Source organism: Macaca fascicularis, chromosome 1, assembly GCF_037993035.2.
Source record: "Macaca fascicularis isolate 582-1 chromosome 1, T2T-MFA8v1.1".
Taxonomy (NCBI): Eukaryota; Metazoa; Chordata; class Mammalia; order Primates; family Cercopithecidae; genus Macaca; species Macaca fascicularis.
Genome location: NC_088375.1, coordinates 75,520,824 through 75,546,669, shown reverse-complemented (window position 1 = coordinate 75,546,669; position 25,846 = coordinate 75,520,824). Strand labels below are relative to the sequence as shown.

Sequence of the window (25,846 nt, the reverse complement as noted above, 5' to 3'; positions counted from 1 at the left end):
AACAAATCACTGTCTCAGTGATATTTCCATCTATGACACTTCCATCTATGACCTCTTTTTTCTAACCCTTATTGAGCCGGTATTGCTATTTTTTGAGCAAGTAAATAATTCTAATGTACAACATTAATGTATAAAAAGAGACTGAAGCTGAAAAGATGCTTAAAAGCTATTTGGCACAATACAACTAACACACAATACAAACCTATAAGGCCTTTTAGTATTGACCCCTGCTTCCCTCTCCTTCTTACTTCATATCACTCTCTCCCGGAATCACTATGCTTCAGTCACAATGGCTATATTTCATTTCCTAGCAAACCATTTATTTCTACCTCAAGATCTTCACTTAAATTGTATTTTCTGCCTTGGATTTCCTTTACAGCAATCTGAATTCTCCTTTCACTGTTCTTTTCACTCATAAACACCGTAATTTTGTTTTTCTTCCATATAACTTAATAAAATGTATAATGATACATTTATGGATATATTTGTTTGTTTAATATATGTCTTCCCTACTAGACTGCAAACTCTGTAAAAAATAAAGACTATGTCTATGTTGCCCATGTCTATTTGAATGAATAAGTAAACATTTTTAAAAGACTACTGTCTCCATATAAGTGTGTAGGTTTATGTATATGAATGATGATAGGAACTACAGAGAAGTTACTGCAAAAACAAGTATATAATCCTGCTCAATCCCGAGACCAAATGAATGGTAATGATTACTTCCTATCATGTAATAATTCATGTTTTCTTGCATTGCAGATTTTCTTTTCCTTGTTACATTTTTTTCTTTTTAAACTGTTTCTTGATTTTGTCTAATGTCTGTACCAAAGGAGAAAAATAATATATTTCTATAAAATATTTTTGAAGAACAAGAGCACTCTGCTCAAAATTATATTATTTCCACAAGTGATATAAAATATCCAAACTCATAATCCTAATAAATACATTAATATATAAAAATATGTATGATATATAACATATTATATAAATGACTCAATTATATGCAGTTCAATATTTGCTCAGTATACTCATTAAATGCTTTATTCACCATAATGAAAATTATTAATAAGATGGACACATATTCTTTTTGCTTTTCTTGCCCATTTCAAAATATAATACTAAAAACAGAATCTTTATAATTTTTATATTCTCTTTTTTTAAGTCAAGAACAAAAGCACAAAATCTCCATCCTTTCCTCTAAGAAGGCTTCATAGATCCCCTCAACAAAAATTAAACTTTAGTTGTTCCCACTGTCATAATCTCACTGATTATGAATCCTTTATTTCTTTCATATGTCCATTACCTTCTGCAATACATTATAGTTGTAGGTATGCATGCATGACTTGCCAGCTCAATCTCCTGAATGCTAAGGCCCTGCTATAGGCTGAATATTCGAGTCCCCCCAAATTCACATGTTGAAGCCTAAATCGTAAATGTGATGGCATTTGGAGGTAGGGCCTTTGGGAGGTAATTCAGTTACAGAGGTGGAGCCCCCATTGAATGGGATTAGTGCCATGGGATTAAAAACAGACATGAGAAAGATACTCTCCCTCTGTGAGGACACAAGGAGAAGATGACTGTCTGCAAACGAAGAAGAATGCCCTTACCAGATGGATATGTTGGCACCTGTCTTGGATTATCCAGTCTCCAGAACTGTGAGAAACAAATTTCTCTTGTTTAGCCACTCTCTGGAATTCTGCTACAGCCCAAACTGACTAAGACAGGTCCTGAAGGTCAAGAATAATGTTTATTTATTGATGTGCACCTCCCAAAACACTTGGCATAATACCTAGTATGAATTTGGTGCCAGCATTCTCTTTAACTATTTCTCAGTCGACTAGTACATTTCATCACTCCTGATGGTTTAATTAGGAGAGAGAAGAAACTACATTGTGAAAGTCATCTGTTGGGAAGTGGGGGTAGAACCAGAACTCCAGCTCTTTGCCTAGGACAGTGGTTCTCAAAGTGTGGTCCCTGGACCAGCAGCATCAACTTCACCTTGGAACTAATAAAAACGCACTTTCTCAGACCCCACCCCAGATTGGCTTAATTAAACATTCTGGAGGTGGAACCCTGAGACAGTCTATGAAATATTACAAAGAAGACACAATATGTACTTCACAACAATTCCATAAAAATCATAATTTTGAAAAAGAAATAAAGAATTCTACCAAGAATGTTTTAAAAGCACAAATTCCTAAAGATGCAGAGGCAACTGCTAATAAATAATACTACATAGATTTCTCAAATAAAACAAAATGCCATCATCTGCACCATCTTTAAGAAAAAATACAATTCTAAGGAAATGGATTTAAACAATTCTGTACTGTTCTTATTCTGTTTTCATGGCAAGTAAAGTCAGTGTGTGCTTCTGTTGTAAGATGCCTTCAAAATAAAAATAGTCATGGGTGTGGTAGCACACACCTGTAATACCAGCTATTCAGGAGGCTGAGGCAGGAGTTTCACTTGCACCCAGGAACTCAAGACAAGCCTGAGCAACATAGTAAGACCCTGTCTCAAAAAAATTAAAATAGTCAAATGGCATTAGTTTCTGCTGTGGTATATTATAAAAGTATTTTAGTTAAATTTATTGAATGTATTTACATTTCATCTCTAACAATTGTCTGCTCTGAATATGTTCACCTTAATTTAACCAAATAAGTAAGCCATAAAAGGAAAAAGAGAATGCTGAGTCTAAAATACAATAAAAATACTAACCATAAAGAAGTCATTTACATGCTAGGATTCTGTTTGACATCTAAAAATATTTTGTGAGTGATAAAAACCTTGGAATAGATTATCTGGAAGGTATTAAGATACCTAAAATAGTCCCATTAGAAACAAAATTTAAGTCAGTCAAACAACTTACACCACTTATTTCATCTACCTTATTTTGCTACTGGTTACCTACTCCCTGGATCTGGTTGACAGGTGTTGCAAATTCCATTAGGGCAGCCCTTCACAAAGGGAAAATATATCTAAAATGAAATATTTTGTAGCACATAGTCATTAACTCAAGCACTCAGGTTGCACCTGTTTCACACCTTACTCTGAAACATAGAGTTGAAACTTTAACATTTTAGAAACATTTAGAAAGGTCCTCTAGTTAAAAAAAACAAAAATGTTTAGTTACAATATCCTTTGTTGCAGTATAGAAGAGTTTCTCTTCAAAAATATCTAAGCTACTTTAAGAGTTAATACCATGTAGAGAATTAACACTCATTTGTTTATTCAGGCAGATATTCACAAACATGTTTAAGATATTTAGAGAAATAAAGATGTTTAAAGAGTAGTACTTGCATTCAAGTTGGTTGCAAACAAAATAGCTGATAATTTATCAGACTGTAAAAAATAAGTCTGTGAAAGAAATATATACGTAGTGCTTAAGTTCAGGGAGATCACTTCTGATTAGAGGGATCGGAAAAGATTTCATGGAGGTGATGGTATTGGAGTTGGGAACTGAACCGTGAGCAAGTTTTCACTAAATAGAGAGAGCAGGGATAGAGAGGAGTGGTGTTGAAATAAGGCTGGATCATTCACTAGAAACTCTTGCTCTCTTTGGTAGGCTTTGACCATCAACAGCAAAGGACAGAAATGCACTTTTGAGAAGAAAGGTTTCCTGGCCACACCTAAATGGGCTCTCTAAGGGTAATGCTGGCAAATTTATTCTCTATAGACAAGACATTTTGAGAATGAAAAGAGTAAAAAAGATGATAATGGTCAATGTTATAAAATTACAATACCATGACTTTAGTCTGATCATACAAAGGGATTGTCCAATTGCTCTATTATTTCATTTACCTGCTTAGCATGATTATAAAAAGCAATAAGACTCCATTCAAAGATCATTCATGAAAATAATTTTTTTTCTTCTTCTGACTTTTTGAATCAACTTGGTTGAAAAGAATTTTTGTGTAGTATTCTTTCTAAAAATATGCACATATTTCACTGTAAAATTATTTTATTTTTTATCATCTAGAGAGTTGCTCTAAAAGGAAGTAAAATTTTAGATAATACGTATGATGTCAAATAATTGAGAATGACATAAGTCCAATAATAGCAATAATAATAAAATGTATTTATATAGTACATTATTTTCAGGGCTCCAAATGCTTTCAGACATTAATTCAGTCTCACAACATTCTACCAAAGTTGGTAAGGGGCAGATATTATTAACAAGGTCTCTGTTCATCTTTGTGAAATAAAATGACTTTACAGATTGTGACTTTGAGGCACAGCATGGGGGCTTTTCTGCATAAAGATAGATGAAGGCATATCATATTCTCTCCATTGCCCATCTTCACAGTGATTCAGCTGTGGAGGAGGAGGATCAACACACTACATTTATGTTTTGGGTAGAGTTCAGAATTGAGGTAGCTACAGTTCCCATTTCCTATAAAAAGAGTTTCATGATCTCGTTTATTTTGTTTTTAGTCAAACATCACACATCGTCTCTCGTTTAAAATGTGTTAACCTCACTTTAAAGCAAAAATAATTGCCGCTGCTTTTGCATGCAATCCAGTCAACACAGACAAGGGGCATCTCTCAACTAATCTCGATGCTAACATAAAGCAATAATAACATACCAGAGGATGACAGCAACATATTTTAAAGCAGGATGCTACATGTCGTTTCAAAAATTATCTAATGAGTTTTGGGAAACTATTTATTGAGCAATTCTTTTACAGTTGATCTTAGAAATCATTTTTATATGAATGCCACAGGGAATACTATCCCATTTATTGTTGGATAAGAAACTGTTACAAAATAGTGGTCATAGAGAGGAGAGAGAGAGAGAGAGAGAGAGAGAGAGAGAGAAATAAATTGGAGTCATTTTCTTTCTCCATTCTTTTCATTGTCAACTCCAAGAGGGGAAAAGGATAGATTTAGAAGGAAAGGAAATGGAAAGAGCTGTAAAGCATTACAAAGGAGTAATAAAAAAGTGATTAAAAAATACATGATTATTTATCAATTTGCTGTTTTTGTAATAGATTATCACTACATAATTTCCTATTTATCATACAATTTCAGTTTATTTAGGTATACATTTGTTCTATGACTTCCCATTCTATGCTAATATTATAACTAAAATACATGTTAACATTCTTCTCCAAAGATTCATGTTTTTTAGTATTAAAACTGTTAAAGAATATGATTCAAGTATTTATTTTGGGTTTGCTTAATTCTTATGCTAAGAATATACTCTAAAATGTAATCCCAGTGTTTATGTTTCACATGTTTCTAGAACCTCTAGGTCATCTTTTACTATGGAACAATTAAAAGGAAGGAAATAAACAGATTACGGTGATCAGATTTATATTTCAGAAAGATCAGTAAGGCAGCAGTAGGGAGGAGACTGAAGAGGAGAGCTAGGAAAAGAATTGATAGGGCTCAGCTACCAATAGAGAAAAGAATTTTTAGAATGAAAATCTCATGTTTCTGGCTTGGGTGCCTAAATGAAGAATGGTTCAATTTACCATAGAAAGAGGAAGAAGTTTAGGGAAATAATTTTATCTAAACATGCTTAGCTTGAGATGTCAGTGGGATGTCCAAGTGGCAATGATAGCAGGCATCTGAATAGATGGTTAAAACAATCAAGATAGAGGTCTGGGTGGAAGAATACTTGGAGTTATAAATCATACAAGTTCTAGCAGAAGTCACAGAAGTGAAAGTGATCACCCATAGAGTGTAGAATGAAAAGGTAAATGCATCGAGGAGGGAATACTACACTAATATTTAAGGTCAAATAGAGTACACAAGGAATGCGGAGAAGAAACCATTAGAAATGGAGAAAAGAAACCAAGAGAAAGTGGTAGCAAAGAATTAAGTTATAAGAGAAGAGAAGAGTGGTTTATGGTGCCTTTATGCTTCAAAGAGATAAAATAAGTATGGTGACTTTATGCTTCAAAGAGATAAAATAAGATGAAGGCCAAAATAGTCCACAGGACAGAATTACATATAAATGATTTTTTGGCACTAATAACATTTTCTCAATAGAATTTCATAATAATGTAAACATATCTTCAAATGTGACTAAAAAGTTTATATATTATTAATATATCAAGCATCTGCATCTGAGATAAATCTACTCAAAATCAGCAATATGAAAAATAGCATTCTCAATCCTTATCACAGAATTTTTTTAAAAAAGAAACTTTTCTTTTGTTGTCTATCAAAAAATCAGGTAAGAAAAGTGAGAGATAAGAACTTCCAAGTCCATCCATTCCTCAAAGCTGGACAACCGTAAGGCTAAGTCTATGGACTAATACAATTTTAGTCCTTTACTTTCAAATGAGTAACATTTTAGTACATTCCCCAGGAACTTTTTTTCCTCAAAAGATCACTACAAAAAAGAAAGATTTGAAATTCAGACTGCTTTTTTGTATTTGAGAAAAAATAAAAAATAAAAAACTTGGCTGGGCATGGTGGCTCACATCTGTAATCCCAGCACTTTGGGAGGCCAAGGCATGTGGATGACTTGAGGTCAGGAGTTCGAGATCAGCCTGGCCAACATGGTGAAACCCTGTCTCTACTAAAAATACAAAAATAAGCCGGGCATGGTGGTGTGTGCCTGTAATCCCAGGTACTCAGAGGATGAGGCAGGAAAATTGCTGGAACCCGGGAGGCAGAGGTTGCAGTGAGCTGAGATCACACCACTGCACTGTAGCCTTGGCGACAGAGTGAGACTCCATCTCAAAAGAAAAAAAAAAAAAAGATCACCTTACTGAAGATATCATTCATTACATTATTTAGTGTCTGCTACTGAGGATTCATGTAAAATTTCTTTCAGGATCGGTGCTAGAAAAAACTGTTTCTTGGCATATGCAGTAATGTTTCTCCATTTTGTTAATGGAACATACTTAGCTAATCATCTTCCCTGATCAATTATACTATTAGCATTATCATATCTGTATTTTCCTTTACTGTGGCCCCTATGTCCTTTGTAAACTGCTTGAAATTCATTGTGGAAAGAGTTAAATTGAAACACCCACATAATAAGCGTTTTCCTTTTGTTAATTCCTTCTAGGGACTGAAGCGTTTTTTTCCTTTCTGTATATTTTGCTCTTAAATATTTTGAAATACCAAATTGTAAAAGGTAGTACATTCTTGTTAAAATATAGTATGTGAAAAGACTGTGATCAAATGGTTAATATCATTCCCTATTTTAAAATGATTACATGGATTACGCCATTAACTAGTAATTATGAATAAATGGCAGACTGTTTTTAAAGCAAAGAATATATTCTACATTTTACGTTGGACACCCTGGATTGTGTTATTATATAATTTCTACCAAATTAATTACTATAATTATGGTATCTTGATATATAAAATGATTCTACAGAAAAAAAGTTACACTTATAGTTAACATTACAGACTAATTTGTTTCTTGAAAACTAAAATGTTGTTTTCTTTACCTCTTTGGGATAGACCTTACTATAAAAGAACCTGTCATCAGCATACAATTAGATAAAGCTAAACTGCTACCATTTACTTGGCTGAGATCGTAATATTACGTTTTTAAAATGAGGTTTACTGAAATGTTATCTCGAAATAATCATATTTATTCTCCTTATTTACACAATATCTATGGTGCTCTACTCATGTCCTTGAAATAGGGAACAGGGACACCATCCTATGAAAAAGTGGCCTTGATGCTGGAGTTCATAAATTTTGTTCAGCTTTGGATGAGTTCAAAGAATTGCCATGTAAGAAAAGCCTTACAGAGGGAATTTATCTGATTATGGCAGTAATAATTACCCAGCTGTTTATTGCAGATAGAGAAATAATTCATGTAGGCAATAGGCCGTGGTGGCAATGACACTCCGCATTTAGTAAATATGCAAACTGTTCACTTCTAATTAACCAAGCTAGAGGATGCCCTTATTAAATGTATAAACTAAAAGTGCCTTCCTGACAAGTGATGAATTGTTACAATGCACAAACTCTTGCCACAGAATTATTGGAGTGAACTTGGGGCTTAACTTCATTAAGAGATCTTGTGGGATAGTTAAATGAGGATGGACAGCATAACAAGGCTTACCTGACAGCCAATGATATGTTAGAGCTTAATGGAACTGCACCTTTTCTTCTGTCCTACTTAACTGTTCAGATTCACAATAGATAAATTGTGAAACTGCAAAGTTAATTTGAGTTTGAATAATAAAAATAAATGAAATAACATGACAGCCCACTTAGGGAAGCTATCTGACAGTTTACCTATTTACTTAATGAACCTACAAAACAGCCATTTTTTTTAGTGATTCAAATATCTTTCATCCATCAAAAACTGAAAACATGCCACTCTTTAAAATCATTAGTTTAACAAAAATCGTCCTGTGGGATAGCTTTAAAATGAAATATATTTCAAAAAGCAAATGAATGAGTTTTATCAAAGAAAACACAAAAAAAATTAATCTTAATATTGACTCTGAGTTTCACTTAATTTTTAGCAAATAATCAACTATGAAATAGCTCTTTGTTTTTATTTTATGCTTAACCTTACATTGAGATAATTATTCATTCTTTATCAAATATCTATACTAATATTTGTATACCAATTAAGAAACAGGTAATTTCTATTTTACAAATTTGTTGTGAAAATTGAATGAGATAATAAAGGGCTTAGCACCATGCTTGGTATACCATAAGTGCTCAAAATATGTTAGCAATTTTAATGTGTTTGAATGACATTAGCTCTATATGATTAAAATATTTCCTATTGTTTTATCAGAATATATTATATTTCATAATATTATTTCTTCCATTGCCTCTGTAGTAACTAAATAAATTTTGAAAATTTAACATCTAGTGTGCTTCCAGTGCTGTTCTTTTATTTCTTATAAGTTGAATTTTCAAAATCCAAGACAGTATTAGATAGCCTTCCAATACAGGCACTTTGTAAATGATTTGGTACTGATAATCGAAATGTTAAGATGATTTTAAAAGGTACTCCAGGCAACTAGTCAACCCAAAACAGAGCTCACAAAAAGTTAAAGTAACTAAATGTATTAACATTTAAACAACTTCATGACATATTTTTTGCAGATGGAAAAAGTGAGGTGCAGAGACAGTAAGTAACTTGACTAAGGATATGAAACTATTCATTGGTATAGGTGAGATTCATGCTGAGGTCTACTGAGACTCTGTCCTTGCCTTTTCATCTTTATTACCCAGACTTTGAGACTATAAAATGTGTGAATTGGCATTTTAGATAATGCCAGAATATTACTGAATATGTTTGCTTAATTATCCGCTACTATACAACATGAAAGGAAAAATATGTAAAAGAATATTATACATTTTAAGAGAATCAGACTCTTTGACTATTGAAATATTCTTCCAAATTTATATTAGATAACTTCATTATTGAAGATTTATGTACTAAACAATAATACATAACCCATTTTCAAAAACTTATGCAATCACATTTACAATATACAATTTTTTTTCAATGAACACTGTGCATCAAGAACTGTAACAAGTAGGGAAATTGTCAATTATATATTAAAATCAATGATCTTCAAAATAGAAGATAAAACTTCCATATCTCAATGACAGAATGCTATAATGAAGGGCCAAAATAAAATAGTTTTAATTAAGAGAGAAGCCATGTATAACAATTTTTTGTTATTATTATTATTATTATTATTATTATTATTATTATTACTATTATTATTTTGAGACGGAGTTTTGCTCTTGTTGTCCAGGCTGGAGTGCAATGGCGCGATCTCTGCTCACGGCAACCTCCGCCTCTGGCATTCAAGCGGTTCTCCTGCCTCAGCCTCCGGAGTAGCTGGGATTACAGGTGCACACCACCATACCCGGCTAACTTTGTATTTTCAGTAGAGATGGGGTTTCTCCATGTCGGTCAGGCTGGTCTCTAACTCCTGACCTCTGGTGATCCACCTGCCTCAGCCTCCCAAAGTGCTGGGATTACAGGCGTGAGCCACCGCACCTGGCCAATAGTTTTCTTTGTTTGTTTTTTGTTTTGTTTGTTTGTTTTTTTAAGGCTTTAAATGTATTTATAAATTTAAAACAACTTAGGTTTCACAACTTGAAGAAAGAGTAAGACCAAACAAAAGTAAAGATGATACTCCATTTAAGGAAAGCATAATAATAATAGCCAATATTTATTGAGTGCTTATTGTAGTAATAATGTGTGGATTTCTAGGAAAGACAATGAATATGTGCTCTTTTGCCTATAATCCTTTTCTAAAAGCAGCCAAAATGAAAAACACACACACACACACACACAAAAATATGGGAAAATGCTGCATGAAAACAAGGGAACAGTCACAACCGCCATCATAAACTAAGGAGAATAACTGGAAGCTGAATGAAGGAAGAATATCTGCCAGGTTCAATTTAATTTAAAGCCTAACTACACTGTATCTTCCTTAATCACAAAATCAGTGTAACATATGAGCACATTCAATACTGAACAAATTTGATGGCCCTAGTGAGAATCCCAGTCAAGAGGGTTTATAACAACTTGGGGATAATAGAGTTGCAGGACTGAAGAGAGAATTTGCAGCCAAACAATATCCCTTTTTGTCGACCAGAACTTCTGATTGGGTTGACAACCGATGGCAGATTGGACTGGATGAAAATGAGGAAAAGCAGCCTGAGAGCTGTTGAATAAAGTCAACTGATGAAACAAATGCCAGTTTATGAGCAGTAGAACTTTACACTAATCCCACTTCATGAAATCAACATCAACAGTGACAGGTGGTCAAACAGGACTCGGGAGGATAGTGACCAAAGCACAGCTGCCCATTTCTCCACTTTAGTCTTCATCCCTCATCAGATAGTTGAATGACTGGACAAGAAAACAAGCCATCAATATCCAGCCTTCTAGCAGTGAACAAGAATTTTTAGACAATTAGGGATTTTTGGTAAGGTATAACATTACTCCAACAAAATATATTACTTTCCTGTATATAAACAATAATCACTTGGAAAATGAAGGAAAATATATCATTAACAAATACAATAGGAAACTACAATATTTCTAGAAATAAAGTTAACAAATAAAAATACAGCCTATATTAAGACAATCATAAAAATTTACTGAGGAATACTTTTTAAATTTCCACATAAATAAGAAAACATTCCTTTACAAGGAGACTAAACTTATGAAAATGTAACTTTTTCCTACACTACAAGTTTAATTTAAACGATTTAAAAACATAATTTTGGGCTGGGTGTAGTGGCTCACACCTATAATCCCAGCACTTTGGGAGGCTGAGATGGGCCAATCACTTGAGGTCAGGAGATTGAGATCAGCCTGGCCAACATGGCAAAACTCTGTCTTTACTAAAAATACAAAAATTAGCCAGGCGTGGTGGTGCAGGCCTGTAATCCCAGCTACTCAGGAGGCTGGGGAACCAGACTTCTTTGAGCCCAGGAAGCAGAGGTTGCAGTGAGCTGAGATCTTGCCACTGCATTCTAGCCTGAGTGACAGAGCAAGACTCTGTCTCCAAAAATTAATTAATTAATTAATTAATTAAAACAAAAACACAATTTGGTATTTTTGGAACATGTCAAAATGCTTCAAAATTTAGTTGGATAGAGAATTTTAAAGCAAGCCACAGTATTTTTTGGGAAAAAAAGAATTATTTTATAGCTATTTAAGTCATATGATACTATGTAGGATTACAAAGAAAGAAGAATCAGACAGCACAGGTTGATAAGAAATATGCTCGAGAACATGTGGGGACTTAGAATGTGATAAAATGGCGCTTACAGTAAGAGATGAAGCAATAATTTAATAAATGCTTTAGAATAACTTGTTGGTCATTAAACATTTTTTAGGCCAAATTTCAAATGTACTCTTTGTATTAAATAGTTTCCAGAGGATTCAATATTCAGTGTGACAAAAGAAACTCTAAAATATCAAAAGAAAATATGGATGACTATTCTTAAAATCATACGAAGAAAAAATTATAAAAGAAATTATTGGCAAATATAGCGACATAAAGAATTGAAAGGCCAACATGTTTCAGAATCTCCATAAATATGTTTGCAAGTCAAATGCAAAGAAAGAAAGATAATTTCAGCACAGATGATAAAGGATTTGTTTCCTTAACATACATAAGCCTTTCTACAAGTGCATAGGAAAAAATAAATAAATTAATTAGGCAAACAGAAAAAATATAAATAGGAAAGTCATTACAGAATACAAATGACTACTAAAGATATTCAAATTACTAAAATTCAAAAGTTAAATTAAAAATTAGAATTGTTCTTTATTAGATTAGAAATTATTTAAAAAGGTATAAAGAAACAGAAATTTGTGTGCACTATTGGTAGAAGTACAAATTGGTATTTTTCCTATGGAAAATTAGACCATATTTTTTTTATTTTTATTTTTTATTTTATTTTTTATTTTTATTTGAGACAGAGTCTCACTCTGTTGCCCAGGCTGGAGTGCAGTAGCTCAATCTCAGCTCACTGCAACCTCCACCTCCTGGGTTCAGGCGATTCTCCTGCCTCAGCCTCCTGAATAGCTGGCATTACAGGCATGTGCCACCACGCCCTGCTAATTTTTGTATTTTTAGTAGAGATGGGGTTTCACCATGTTGGCCAAGCTGGTCTCGAACTTCTGACCTCATGTGATCTACGCACCTCGGCCTCCCAAAGTGCTGAGATTACAGGCATGAACCACTACACCCGGCTGACAATGTGTCTTATTTATTTATTTATTTATTTATTTATTTATTTATTTATTGAGACAGAGTCTCACTCTGTGGCCCACGCTGGAGTGCAGTGGCATGATTTCAGCTGACTGCAAGCTCTGCCTTCCCAGGTTTGCGCCATTCTCTTGCCTCAGCCTCCCGAGTAGCTGGGACTACAGGCACCCGCCACCACGTCTGGTTAATTTTTTTGTATTTTTAGTAGAGGTAGGGCTTCACCGTGTTAGCCAGGATGGTCTCGATCTCCTCACCTCATGATCCGCCTGCCTCGGCCTCCTAAAGTGCTGGGATTACAGGCGCGAGCACACCCATCTGACAATATGTTTTAAAATATAAGATATGTTTAAACTTTTACCCAAAACCTCATTTATAGAATTATACAGAAAAGAAGATAACAGTACAAATGCAAATGATATCATGCAGAGAAATGATATATTAAATGTCCATTAATATAGGTAGAACTTATTTAAATAGAAGTTATGGCACAAATACCATGTACATACATGTATACTATAGGCATTGAAAATTTTGACATGAAATTTATATTTATTGACACAGAAAATGTAACTTGTCATGGTGGGTAAATAATTCCTTCACTCCTGTTTCCTTCCATGCGGAGGAATGTACAACAGCTAGAAAAGCAGTTTAATTTGACTGGAGGTTAGCTCCGCCCACATCCCTTCAGCCAACAGGGGTGGGAGCAGACATGCTGAGCTTGGCAGGACCAGAGGCTAATGCAGAGAGGAAATGTCTGCCTAGTACTGTGGTGATTGCCTGGGAAAATCTAACTCCTGTTATGCAGTATTTGAAAAGCCCCTTATCTGCAGACATACTGTATTCTATATTACTAGCTTTAGCAATCATACATGTGATTTTTTGGTCTCTCATCTTCCCTATTTTGTCTTATTTCCCCATTGGCCTAGATCACAGTTAGGAAAGAGTGAGATTAGATAGACTTTCTCAGACCTATTTAGTTCTAAATCAAACAATAATTGTTTGCTTGAGTTCCCACTATGTTTCAAGTAACATGGTAGGTGCTAGGAGTATAGTGATTTATGAGGAAGGATGGGCAATATGAAAATAACTCCAAAAATTTTACAATGGGATAAATTCAGGGGAGGGAAATTATGGAGAATTATGGAAGTATACAAAAGAAAGATTAAATCTATTTATAGGTTGGGCGGGATGATTCTGGGTTAGGAAAGATTTCCCTGAAGAGGTGACATTTAAGAGGATATCTGAAAGATAGAAACAAATCTTTTATAGGCCCCTTGACTTTGGGAAAGAAACTTTATATGGCTTCACAAAGGGGACCCAACATATGTGCTCATGGTATGCAGTTCAGCTCACTGAGGCGGTCATATGCAACTTAATAAAAGTGGGGAAAAAATAAAGGTGGGGGAAAAAAAGATCATTCCTCTTTGGAGGAAAGGAATGGTGATCCCAATCCTTTTACTTTTCAGGCTCACTATAAACCCTTTCGTAAGATAAATTGGAATGGTCTCGATTGATATTTGCTGGCAGGAAAGAATATTAAACACTATAAAGGTAACTCAACATGAGTTTGAAGCATTACACGGACTGTGGACTGGAGTTCTGGCCTCAACACCAGGTTTATGGGAGAGGGCTGATGCTAACACATCCTGGGTCTGTATGTAGAAGATTCTCTAGGCCTACTTTCTCCAGACTAAGTCCCTCTTGACCCCATGGACCCAGCCATTCTGACACAGTGTCATCTTTAGGGAAAATGAATGGTACATGAGTGTGAGCAATGAGTGGTAACCTCAGAGGCCAGAGTGGAGTGCCAGTATGGCATTGGCAATAATCCAGAACACCAAAGGGACTTCCTCAGCAGGAGAAAAAAGTCACAATACCTTACAGACCAAAGATCAATGGACATAGTGGGGTAGTGATTAAAACAATGGGCCAGTGGACAGATTGGAATTACCAGTTTTCTTTCTTTCTGTCTGACATATGAAGTCCTGAAAGCAGAAGTGGCTAAATAAGCTCCAGAGTCCTTAGACAATTTAGGAGGAGAAAAATTAATTGGAAAAAGATTTATTCTTTGAAGAGTTAAAAAAGGCTCATTCAAATATACATAGTAATAGACAATATACACACAAAAAAACACATATTAAAGGTTATTCTCTAAAAGTGCTTGTCTGGTATGATTTTGAAAGAGGTTTTATGTTATTTTACTTGTAAAATGTTTGCTATTTGTATTTTTATTAATTTTCTACATGTTTTGAAGTTTTTATAATACATGCATTATTTTTATCAAAAAAGTTACAGAAAATAATGTATAGCTGACATAAATAAGTTTCGTAAATATATTTAATAAAATTTTTACTAATTTTGTATTACCTACAGGATGGCTAATGTTAAATATTACTACTCCAACATGCAAATTGTTCCTTTTTCCAAAACCGTTTCCAATCTGTTTGAATAATGTCACTGAGAAGATGGTAGAAATGGGAAATTCCAGTAGAAAGCATGCTAAAGTCTGTGTAATAGGTACATATTTTAAGTGTCCCTCATTTATTTTTCTTTATCAGAAAGTCATTTTCTCTCCCTGCACTACATCTAATTATAGCCACTGGGAGAATAGGTCCTACCATGGAATGAGAAATAGAAGGGATGGAAGAGGAGCTGGAAAAAGAAAAAAGGATGACAACCCTGCCTCTTCCAAGCCCAAGGGACTGTGGAAGGCAGGAGATGGATCATAATGCATTGTCCTGTGCCCTGGACCTGTCAACTCCAGGCCAAGTCGCAGAAGCAGAGAGGAATATTTAGTAGTTTGAGAGGAATGCCAAAGACAGGTGTTTTCCTACCTACTTGGGTTCCTGGGAAAACATCATTTGTACAAGATAGCCTTGAGACAATAAGGGATGGTTCCAGCACAGTAAAGAGGATCAAACAGTGAGGTCAGGTAGAAAGGGCTTAGTACTCTCATGTTTTCCTTGACTCCCATATCATCTAGAAGGACCAAAGTTCAAGCATATCCTTTAAGGGATAAGCGAGGTCAAAAGTAAGAGCCAAGGATTGAGTCATGAGAACAGCTATGGCAAAAATATAAACAACCTTGAATCAAAGTCTGCAGGGTAACCAGCCTTGTCCAAGGAGTCATTTGGAGCACATGGAAGACCTCAGAGATACTGGCAGAGACAGAAAGAGATGACACAGGGCCTAGTGAGCTCAGGAAAGCCACCAGACCCAAATTAAGTTGACAGTGCTTACATCAAATGCAAGTCTTAGCAGCAGATGCCAGCAGAAGTCCTAGGGACCAGAATGATCAATCACATAGCAGCAGACACCAGCCACTGTTACCTACATATAAGTCAGGGTTCCCTTTTAAGCCTTAGAGCCACCGGTAACATAAGGCCCCTCTATACTCATAGGTCATCTTAGAGAGGATCATGGAGAACTCAAGAAATTATGAAAAAGATCAACTTGTTTAAAACATTATCTTTAATTAGTGTATTAAGCGAAAGTAAATTGATATCTAGTTTTTCCCTCTCCCATCCCAGTGCAAACAGGAGGAAGTGTGGTTGAAGAATACACTAAGGATATTAAAGTTAAAGGAATAAAAAGTTGTTATAGTTCATGGTACATCTGAGTGTGACGCCTTATCTGTAAATATGTCATGGCTAAACTCGCAATCTATAGTATATTAGTTTATTTAGATGAATTTTGTGAATCTGGATATATATGTCTTTCTAGTTAACATACATACACACTTATACAGATTCAGTGACTATCAATAGTTCTGGTCCAAAACATCTCAGAAAACTCCACAGTCCAGCAGGCTGCAGTCACATCCTCTCCACTGGAGTGTGAATCTCATCATTAATGGGTGGGGAGAATATCTGCCAAACATTTCCTTCCTTGGGTTCTCTTCCTTAGGCCTAGAGGTGCCAACTTCTCCTAGTATTTACTATTTCTGTATTCTCTAGAGTTCTCTCTTATACAAATTATAGTGCTGTATGTTTTTGTAAATTATGTTTATGTGTAAAAGTCTTAGCCTTTTCTTCTTTTCTTTCTTAAAACAAATGTTTATTTATTTATTTAGAGACAAAGCCTTGTAATATTGCCCAGGCAAGACTCAAATGATCCTCCCACCTCAGTCTCCCAAGTATCTGGGACTACAGGCATGCACCACTGTGTCCAGCATTAGCCTTTAGTTATTACTGTTAAGATGACTGTTGCAGCTCCAGTCATTTTGTGCATATTTCAGAAAAAAGAAAAAAATGGAAGAACTAGCAGATCTCATCGCTCAAAATGAAGTCACATTGCCACTCTTAGATGAAAGAAGTTTAGAAAAACAATAATAACATGAGTTAAGTTGCAGTGTTGGAATGAACATTGAGTGATCAAATCTATGAAATTTTCCGTACTCCACCTCATTGCAGAATCAACATTTGTGTCAGTTACCAATTTTTTACCTCTCAGTTTCAAATAATTTACTATTTGCTATATTTGGTAAAACTGGACCTGGACCCATAACATTTTCCTTTTACTAATTTGTATAACATGAGTCTGAAAATAAAGGGTTCTGTAGGGATATGTCAATGCATGACAGGGGAAAGTGTTACCATTTCCCTCCTCCGGTTCCAATTGTCTGCTTTTTTTCTTCAGTGGCTTGGCTATTAGCTCTATGCAGGAGAACCAGTAGTGCCTAACAGCTAGTGAGTTTTGCTGGTATTCCAACAGGTAGGTCCTTGCTTATCAATTCCAGCCCATCTGCACCACCATGGGCAGTTTTCTGTTCATCAGGGTCAGACCAGTAGCTGCAGAACAGCTCTCGCCCATGATATCTCAGAGAACCGCACAATCCAGCAGGCTGCAGCTACATCCTCTCCAATGAAGTCTGAATTGCATTGCTTATGGGTGAGGAGAGGCTCTTCCAAACTTTTCCGTCCTTTGGGTTCTCTCCCACAGGCCTAGAGGTGGTAACTTCTCCCAATATTTACTATATTTGTATTCTCTAGAGTTCCCTTTTGTTCACTTTAAAAGTTATTCATCTTGTATTAGTTAATAAAGCTTCATGTTAAATTTTCTTAGTTCAAATTACTGGTGTGGATTTTGTCTCCTGACTAGTCCCTGACTGATATCCAACAACCCTCCTCCCTTACTTAAACTTTATATGAAGTGCTTCATTCTTTTCCCAAAGATGATGGTATCATTGTCGCATCTGTTACTGTATTTAATTTAAAGCCATGTGCAGTCCTGTCCATTAGGTTTGGGTGTAACTCTTAGTTATCTGTCAACTAAATTAAAATACAAATTATCTGCCTATAACACACCAGCACTGCATGGTGGAGAAGGAATGGAATAAGAATAACCACAACAAAACATCCACATTAGGAAAAAGAGAAAATGAGAGAGAAATAGTTACTAATCCAGAGCAAACATGAAATCCTGCTACACAGGTATAATGAATAGCTTCTGTTCAAGAGATATTTTCTTGGGTAGACAAACAGAATATTCCATGTCTGTTATCTTCCATGACCACATATGAGGTGGCCATTGTAGAGGACAGTATTTCTGGAGAATGCATTGCTCTAGTAGCCCACTAGGGGCCTATTGGTCCAAGTTCAGTAGTTTTATGATTGCCTGAGGGCAGGTCACAGCTCGCCAAGTTGGTATTTCCTTGGTAACAAGAACTCTCAATGACATTGCAGGCTTCTGGCTTGTTTGTGGTCAGTTTCATGAGCAAGTGACCACAAGCAAGAATCTGGTCTAGACAGTTTTCTAGAATTTATGGTCTTACATGCTGGCTTCTAAGCTCTGCTGCTGTTTTTTTGTTTGTTTTGTTTTGTTTTGTTTTGTTTCATTTGTTTGTTTAGCAGCCAGTACTTGCATTCATCTAAAACAACAAATTTGGGTGGCAGGGCAGCAATTCACTAATTGTTAAATTTTTCTAGCTTGGATTTTATTCTTTAAACATAATAAGATTGACTGACTGTTTTCTTCTTCTTTCTTCTTCTTCTTCCTACTTCTCACTCATGGTGTCTTGTTTTCTAACTCCCTGGTACCTTTGCTGTGCTGGCCATTGCATTTGAAAAATACTTCGTAGGATTACTCTTAGTACTAGAATTACAGCATCTTCCCTGAGAGAGGCTTTTCAAATGTTTCCGTCAGGTTCCTGGGTCCCTATCAGTCTGAAACCTTCTTAGTTCAAGTTCAAGACTTTAAGTTATCTAAACCACCAGGATAACTAGCAGTGTGCTTGCAAATCTCATATTAAGCTAGTTTACTTCCATTATTACTTACTCTAAGGTTATGGCTTTTGGGGATCCTGGCTGAAAGAAGAGGGGGAAGTTAATCAGAGTTCTTACCTTTGGTTGCCATGACTTGGAATTTTTTTCTTCCTGCTCCTGCAATGCAGCCAAAAGCACAGCTCTTTCTCATTTAGTCAGGTATTCTTTTAGATAGGCACATGACCTCAGGGCAAAAGCAGTTTTGAATATCTGAATTCTCATCTCCTCCTGTGCCTTGGCTAGTAAATTATTTACTATATTGATAGCTCTTTGATGCTTAGATGTCAGCAAGGGGAGAGTTGTTTTGAATTACTCAGCCATTATTAGACAAAACAACATTCCTAATCTGATCTTTGTCATGGACTCACATACTTGTGAAGTCCTGAGGCTTATCTCTAGCTAAAGGCCTACAATTTCATAGCCACTGCTTATGACCTCATTAGTTTGGGGCATAGCAGTTGTTTTTTTCAACATTTTAAGGTGCCAAATTACAGGACTCTTATTAAACGGATACACATTGTACATGTTGAACATCTATGTTAGCAAAGCAGTTACTAACTTCTGTCTCTGCTTGCAGATTGGAAACCTCCAGTCCAAGTTCATCTGTTCCTCGTGGAAATTTGCTCAAAGAGTCAAAGAGGACGCAGCACACACAAGTATTCTTAAAAGCGCCTATCATTTCTATTTATGTCATACCCTCAAATGATAATGATCTGCATCACATGGTAGAGAAGACGGGACTTTTAAAAAAATTACATAAGAATTTACATAATTAATTATGATTATTTTGAGATAGAGTCTCACTCTGTTCCTCAGGCTGGAGTGCAGTGGTGTGATCTCAGAACACTGCAACCTCCACCTCCTGGGTTCAAGGGATTCTCCTGCTTCAGCGTCCCAAGTAGCTAGGACTACAGGTACCCGCCACCTTGTCAGCTAATTCTTTTTGAATTTTTAGTTGAGATGGGGTTTCCCTATGTTGTCCAGGCTGGTTCTGAACTCCTGACTTCAGGTGATCCATCTCTCTCGGCCTTCCAAAGTGCTATGATTGCAAGTGTGAGCCACCGTGCCTCACACTTGTGAGAAGACTTGTGAAAACACTAACACAAATTAGTGTTTTCCAATCTAGCACCAAACTATCTCCAATAGCCAAATTCCCATTTTAAGTTCAGTTATTTTTAATTGTTAATATCCTTTTTATGTCTCATTGGCCATGACCAAGTCACATGGCTAACACTAAAAACAAGGAAATCTGTGAAACTGAGTTTTTAGTTTTCTAGCCTCAATAGCAGAGAAGGCAATTTATAAAGAGGTTAGGATGGGTCTTAACATGAGCCTAGTTACTTATGGTATATGCTTCAATTGAAATATGACCAATAGAACTTGTAATAATTCAAAGTATAAAGAGGTAGTGTGGTTTTGCTTAAAAAAAGACTGAGTTCCAACCTCTAGACTCTCCATTATTTTGGTGTGTGACCCTTACCCTTTACTTAAACCCTGAATTTTATTTTTCATCTTTTAAATGTAAGAAGACACATCCCAAAAGGGGATTTGTGTAGATAGACAAGATAACATATAAAACACCACGCACACAATAGGTGCTAAATAAATGACTTGCTGTGATTGCCCTCCATTTACTGAGCTAATCCTTGTTTACAATGTCTAAATTTGTTCATCTATATGTTTGGGCTGATAATCATGACATTTCTGATTATAACATGCCAGATTGATCTGTCTCTTACAGTTATTTACCAAGAACATGTATGTATTCTGTACCTACATAGAGAAATGTTTAATGTCTGTAATTAAAGTATTTCTTTTTTTTATGTTTATACCATTTCAGTAACTACTCAGTTATAATGTTGTCTACCCTGTACATGTGTCTAAAGAGAAATATTTTATCAGCAAGAATCTATTCAATGCCGATAGTCTGGATATATTCCAGATTATTATCATTTGCATTTCTATTTTCCACTTAATATTAAGTGTGACTTTGAAATGAAGTTGGTGAAAATTCTGAAGAATTGATATGTGATTGCAAAAGGAGGACAAATACAAACACCACCCTGTAGATTTTTACCTTAGGTTGCTGCTTTGATTTCTAGGTGCTGCGCATGTTAGCAGTCTGAAAGGGCATACTGACTTCTTTCGTGTTTTTATTTCTTTATTAATTAAAGCACAATTGGAAACGTGCTGCCCAGATAGCTTAATACATTAACAGACTTCAACTCCAGAAAACTGAAAATCTTGAGTATTGTGTTTCCCAGATGCAGAAGTTATCTCAAAGCTTTTTTTGTTTGTTTTAGGTTTGTCATTAGCCTATTGCATTTGTTGGTTCTGTATATTCTTCTGCCAGAGGAAGATTATTTAAAAAGTGTGATGGTGAGCATATTGAAGCTGCCAGTTAGTCATTATAAGGATGAGAGATTATGTTCAAATCTTTTGAGCTGAGTTTCCTAGAAACTCAACGCATATTCATAAACATCACTTTTAAAGTTTTTTTGCTTCATCCTTGAAAACAAATGCAAATTAGCAGACTACAAAGACAGCATTTAACACAAATATTGATATAAATATTTTGAAACAGCAAGCTGTTAGTTAGCTGTTAGTTCTGGATTCTGATGATCATCACTGGGAAACACTGACAGTGTAACAGAGGAAATACAACAAAGAGAAAGAAACTGAGAATTTTAAGATCTAAGAATTTCTCATAGTACAACTAGAAGTTGTTCACATAAAAATAACCGCAATAGGCATAGAACAGTTTTTTTTTTTTTTTTTTTTTTTTTGCATGACAAGCTAAGTGCATGAATGTATGGATTTCAGAATAATCAAGGAAACTAAGCACATAGCCCAGTCGATGCCAATATGACAGAGCTGCCTAGGGATCTTGAAAGCACTGGAGATTGTTCTCATAAATGTGATATTTCATCAGCACTACACAGATCATGAAAAGGCTGATAATGCATTTTAATAGACCTTGCCTATTAGCATTTTGGCAAGCATGTCAATGAATCTAAGAACTCTTTAATATAAGATTAAAATTGGAATAATGTTCATATTAATGATAAATCCATTAGTCATTCTTCTCCAAAACTCTGAAAGGTCAATTTAGTAATTTATAAAGGTGTTGCCACTTCTGAGATAACGTGTCCTATCTTTGGGAATTCAAAACAACCTTTATGCTTCAGGAGTAAAAAAGATATTCCAATATCATCTGTCAATACTGTAAAGATTTTTAAAAATTTCATAATAGTCTTTTAACTTCTGATTTTAAACATATAATGTAATGTGTGTGTATATACATCTTGATTTACATGTATTATCATATCCATCTTGGTCATGGTAGGGGATAATTTTATATCATGAATTTATGGTACAAAATCCCTTATGCCATAGATTAATTTCATTTAAATGTTTCTTGCACTTTTAAGGGATTCAACATACTTTGAGTTTCATGGTAAATAAATACAAAGATTTTTGTATTTTAAAAATATACCTATTACCATATTAGGCAAATTTTCTCAGATTTAAAGGGATATTGGAAATTTTCTAATTTCTCATCAAATGCAGAAATCCCTTCTACCTGAGTCCTGACATTTTAGATAAATCCTTCTGTCAGAGTACAAGTCAGCCTATTATTGAATAGCTCTCATTATTAGAAACACGTTTTCCATATTCAACTCAAATCTACCTATTTGTCCTAACTTTTTCCCTCTTCAGAAATATAGTGCATGATGTTTTGTTTGTTTGTTTGTTTTCCTGAGACATTCTCGGCTCACTGCAACCTCTGCCTCCCGGGTTCAAGAGATTCTCCTGCCTCAACTTCCTGAGTAGCTGGAATTACAAGTGCCTGCCACCATGCTTGGCTAATTTTTTTAATTTTTAGTAGAGATGGGGTTTCACCATGTTGGCCAGGCTGGTCTTGAACTAATGCCCTCAAGTAATCCATCCGCCTCAGACTCCCAAAGTGCTGGGATGATAGGCATGAGCCACCGCGCCCAGCCAATGGTTCTCAAAAATGTGAAAGCCAATATCGTGTCTTCCTTTAGGCTTCTATTTTCCAGTCTGGGCCATGTCTTTGTGATTTCCAATCCCTATAAAATTCCTGGTTGCTTTCTGCTGGATGCAAATTTTTCCGTCAATGTTCATCAGAAATAACAATGTTCATCCAGAATTTATCACTGGACACCACATGTAGTCCAACCGAGAAACTTTTATTCTCCAAGATCTTTCATTTCATTCATTTTGTAAACATGAAGTAGTGTAATATATTGGAAGGAACACTCTTCTTGAGGTCATAAGGTCTAGAATTCCATTGCATTTTTACGACAATTTTAAAATTTATCCTTGGGCTTCAAAAGCACAATGGCTACCCACTTTTGTTTGCTTCTTTAACACATACACACAGAGAATGTCAGCATCCAAGCGTCGATTTCTTAGGTGAGGGATCAAAAATGTGCCTTCTGAAGGAACAGCGAAAAAGCCTCGGCCTCGGAGTACAGTGACTTGTGGGTATGAAGCACAGGCCCATCTCTCCCCCTTCACTCAAATGCAGATGGAGAATCTGTTCCCTCCATAGACCATTAGAAATTTCTTCTTTGGAGAAACTCAATACGACCTGGTGTTTGGGGGTGCCCTAGTGAGTCATCACTGTATCACTTTAAAGCAACCAAAGCCTATCACTCAACAATATCTGCTTATGTATGTATATATTCAAATCATCATTTAAATTTCTCATGCTTATGTATAAACAAACAGCTCAAGATCGCCAGTTGTGTGAGGCAAGACTCCAACATAAAAGGGAAGACGAAAATAATCACTTGGAAAAAAAAACATCCTGAAGGAAACTGATAGCACACACACTGGAATAAAACTTAACCTTAACCTGAATTATTATCTATTCTAATTATTTTCCATTTGCCACACCTTCACTCCATTCTACATACTCCTCTGCCCTACACTGTGACCGAGAAAGATGAACTCTGTAGATTGTATCATCTTGGCTGGTTTCCAGTGGGTTTAATCTTAAAGAGAATTAGAGTGCAGGAGAACGAAGAAATTAGGGGTATTTCTTCATTTCTGTCTCCACTGGTGCCAAACACCTCTGGCAATAGCTGCGTTTCCCTGCAAGTCTAGCTCACGGCCAAGGTTCGGGGAGTGAACGTCTTGGCTCTGACTGTCCCATTCATGCCATTTCTTCCCCTTAATACTTCAACTGTGGCAGTAGGAGTACCTTCCGAGTGCTGCTGGTCTCTGGATGCCGAAACATCCCCTGCTGAGCACTCTGTAACTCTATTTGAGCCACCTGAGGTCAATTCTGCTTTCTGCAAAGACCTTATTTGCTCTAGTATTTTTAGAGAAACATGAGATATTTTATTAATAAAATAACAGAATGTTATAAAAATGATCAGAATGCTAGAAATATTTCATGAAAGTTAAAAAATTGGTAAAATAAAAATGTCAGTAGGAGGGTAGGAAGGAAGTCTCTCACAAAAACAGAATGGAAGGAAAAGGCCTGGGGCTGGAGGAGGGAGCAGAAAAATTTAAGAGACTGAGTGCATTACTTCCGGAGGTTCAACATCCTACCAATAAGAACCTCATGAAGGACGAAGAAAAGAAAATAGAATGAGGTAATTATGTACGAAATAATATAAGAACATATTGTAGGCCGGGTGCGGTGGCTCACGTCTATAATCCCAGCACTTTGGGAGGCCAAGGCAGGTGGATCACCCGAGGTTGGGAGTTCGAGACCAGCCTGACAAACATGGAGAAACCCCATCTCTACTGAAAATACAAAATTAGCCGGGTGTGGTGGTGCATGCCTGTAATCCCAGCTACTCGGGAGGCTGAGGCAGGAGAATCACTTGAATTCAGGAGGTGGAAGTTGCAGTGAGCCGAGATTGTGTCATTGCACTCCAACCTGGGCAACAAGAGCGAAACTCCGTAGGAAAAAAAAAAGAACATACTGTAGAACTTAAGGGTCCACTGACTGCTCAGTACACTGAAGGTAAAATGCCCATAAAAGTAATAATTCTGAGAAATTATAAAAACTTCGGAGAAAAAAGAAACTATAAAAAAATCTAGTTGCCCTAAAAATGTACTGCTGGCTCTACCAACATGTTACTTCCAAGAACCTTCTCCCTCAAGTCCCTTCCAGCCAGTAATTGAGAATGGTGGGGTACTACGGCATGACCATTCTGGCAAGGCAACAGACTCCTTCATGGGGAAACTTTAGCTTCCAGACAACCCATCAGCCTAGTTGAACATTTCTTGGAAATGTATTATAGTCCCAGTCTCTTCCCAATCTTCTTCCTCCCCTCTTTCTACAAGTGTCAGACTTGCATTGTGGACTAACAGTGTTCTTCACCTTCTCCTGTTTATAAGTACTAGCTCTTAATTTCTCTACCTTGTCCTTGATAATCATAGCCACTATTTGTTGCGTGTCAATTATAAGCTCAGTGTTTCATATACTGCATATTTCACAAAAACTCTGCAAAGTAAATGTTGGTGCTCCAATATAAAGATGAAGAAATCTGATTTCTATTAAGATTAAGCAACTAGTTCAAGGTCACAGAGCTAGAAAGTGGACAAACTATGACTCAAATTCACATCTACCTGCATCCAGAGCCAATGTTCTCAATCTCTTATATCTTATATTTTTTATCTTAAAGCTTTCATGATGTACCCAAGATAAATGAAAACATGAAAATATGTACACATAAAAACTTGTACATGAACACAGGGACACAAAGAAGGGAACAGACACCAAGGCCTACTTGGCAGTAAGGGGTGGGAGGAGGCTGCGGATTGAAACACTACCTCTTGGGGTACTATGTTTATTACCCGGGTGATGAAATAAAATATGTACACCAAACCCTGTGACAC

At 35.8% G+C, this 25,846-nt stretch overlaps 1 protein-coding gene across 3 annotated transcripts in view; it reads right to left on the bottom strand.

Moving 5' to 3' along the window:
• Nucleotides 1–25,846, bottom strand: part of SPATA17 (spermatogenesis associated 17) — a 229,169-nt gene that overhangs the window by 135,966 nt on the left and 67,357 nt on the right. The window lies entirely within an intron of this gene.